Here is a 2,580-nt window from a genome sequence, read left to right as displayed (position 1 = left end):
AAAAAAAAAAAAAAAAAAAAAAAAAGGGCTGCTTTAGAAAGGACATTTCTGTGCTGAAATTATACAGACTTAGCTAAGAGACTTCGCTAATTTACTTCAGATGGGAACATTGTAAACTGACTTTGTGCCAGCTAGTTTATATAAACGCACAAACAAAAGAACTGTATTAATTTTTTATTTAGAAGTAAAGATCATTCCTGTAAATTGAATTACTTTGAACAATGTGCTATGTAAACAGTCGTACTTGCCGAACGGTATCAAACGAAGGGCAGGCTTACGGAGCTAATAGCACGTGGTGATCGCCGCTCCCCGCTTGAATCACAGCCTGCCGTGGGGAGGGGGGAGCCCAGCACAGGGACGGGCACGTCCCGGCACCTCTGCCACCCAGGGGAAACTGAGGCACAGGGCACCGTGCAGGAAAGAGCACATGTCCCCATCACGCACCAGCCACGACCTGGGGGGGACATCCAGGCGGCCACAGACCGGTGTCCCCCGGTGCCAGGAGGGACCCCCGGCACGGCAGCGGCTGGCGGGGAGCGGAGCAGGGGCTGCAGAGGGCGCGGGGGCTCGTGGGGCCGCTGTCCCCTGCGGAGCTGCGGCACGAGCAGCGCCCGGCGAGGCCGGGGCTCAGCAGCCAGAGGCGGGGGCTGCACAGGCTGCGGCAGCGGCAACCACCGATGCTGCGCCTGCAGCTCTTGGCTGGCACCTGCCTCTGGCACCGACCGCGGCGATCGGGATTTACGCAAACGGGGCTGAGCCGGGGCTGGGCACAGGCACCCGCGGTCACCCAACAGAGACCGTCACCGCAGGGACCACCAGCAACGCAGGAATGGGGGGAGAAACGCCTGCGAGCAGGCTGCCCCAACCCGTCACCACGGGAAACAACGGCTCAAAAATAAAATACGTTAATTCACTGAGCTCGCAATAGCCCAGAAAACCCCGTCCTCTCAGGGCTGTGGGGCACAAGGCGAGGGGCACCCCATGGCCCCTGCCACCCGCCTGGCAGGGATGGGGATGGGGACAGGGCCGCGTTGCAGCTGGAGGGGCAAAGCCAGAGGCTTTCCCTGAGCCCAGCACTGCAGCCCAGGCCGGGGCATCACCAACATCTGCCGGAGCCGCCGGCTCAGGCCCCGCACGCGTGGTTTGTGGTCGGGCAAGCGGATGCTGCCGGCTCTCTGCGACAGTTAACGCTGGGAGATGGAAACTGCCAACAACGTTACCAGGAGAGACTCATCCCAGAGAGACTCATCCCACCTCCCCCAGGGGCGGCCGCAACATCTGGGGCGCGGGAAGAGCAGAGGCGGGAGGACGCCCTGGTGCGTCCCGGCTCTCACACGCCACTTGCACCCGGGTGCTGCAGCTCCCTGAGCCCTGCTGTCCACCCTGCCCCTGGGGATGGAGCAAGGGCCACCCAGGGCCACCCACAGCTCTGACATCCCTGTCCCCTCCGGGGCCAGCTCTGGAGGAAGACCCTAACAGAGCCCCCAGAGTCAGCTGTGGCTTCCAGGAATCACCCCAAACTGCCCAGCGGACTACCAGGGGGTGACCTCAGCGAGTCCATCTCCACGCCAAGCCACGGCAGCGCTCGAGCAGGAGCATCATCCCAGTGGGGCACGACAGCAAGGGGCAACAGAGGCCACCTGGGCCACAACCGAGCTATGCGCACTGGCCCACCCACGGCACCACCAGCTGTTTTGCTGTCCCGGCCCTCAGGGACACGCGTTGGGGCCGGTGACCCCACGCTCACATGCCCAAGGGCTGCCCAGCGAGGGAGGGAGCCGCAGGGGTCACAGCGGGGTGCTGTGGGAATCACACCCGGATCACACGGGGCCTCCCTGCGGCCGGAGCCGTGGGAGCTTGGCTGTGAGCAGCCCTCGCATCGCCCGGGAACGCAACGCTCTGCTCAATGAGCTCCAATTTTAATTTGGTTCTCCTCGAACTGATGGAGCCCTTGGATGCCAAACGCAATTATTTGACAAGACACATGAAACAGCAGCATTTGCTTAAAAATGCACACGAAGCCGCGGAGCCACGGCAGTGCCAGCACTTGCACAGCCCCTCCCGTGAACAGGGAAGGGAAGGTCGGACAGACCAGGCCTAAACGCCCTCACCGGTGGGCAGTGCCAGTGGACAGCCCCACGCCTGCCGGCCCCCCGGCTCCCGGGGAATTAAAGCTGGTGAGAGAAAACCCACCGTGTGCTCCGTGCAGAGCGCATCCCACCGCCCCTTCCCATCTGCCCTGGCTCCAAAGACCCGCACGTGTTAGCATGGGTTTTCTGCTTTGCTTTTGAAAAAAAACCAAAACCAAAACCCAACCAAAACCACACACTTTATCTGCAGCAAATGATAAATAATAATAATAATTTTTAAAAATAGGACAAAAGTCAGATTTGTGCTTTGCCAAGTGCCGGTCCCGGCTGTCCCGGGCTTGCCAGCCTCCGGGCCACGATGCTCCCGGGGCCGTGCGGGCGCAGGAGGGGGCCGGGGCTGGGCGAGCGGCCCCCGAGGCGGGTTTGCCAGCCCGGGGGATGTCTGCTCCGACCCGCCCCGGTCCTGGCGAACGGCTCCCGGCCGCAGACC

General features: G+C 61.9%; 1 protein-coding gene across 1 annotated transcript in view; it reads right to left on the bottom strand.

Moving 5' to 3' along the window:
• Positions 1-2,580, bottom strand: part of LHX6 (LIM homeobox 6) — a 14,442-nt gene that overhangs the window by 8,533 nt on the left and 3,329 nt on the right. The gene's annotated exons all lie outside the window — the stretch shown is intronic.

This window comes from Athene cunicularia (genome assembly GCF_003259725.1).
Source record: "Athene cunicularia isolate RWA chromosome 17 unlocalized genomic scaffold, athCun1 chr17_part1, whole genome shotgun sequence".
NCBI classification, from domain to species: domain Eukaryota; kingdom Metazoa; phylum Chordata; class Aves; order Strigiformes; family Strigidae; genus Athene; species Athene cunicularia.
This window is presented reverse-complemented; position numbering and strand designations above follow the sequence as displayed.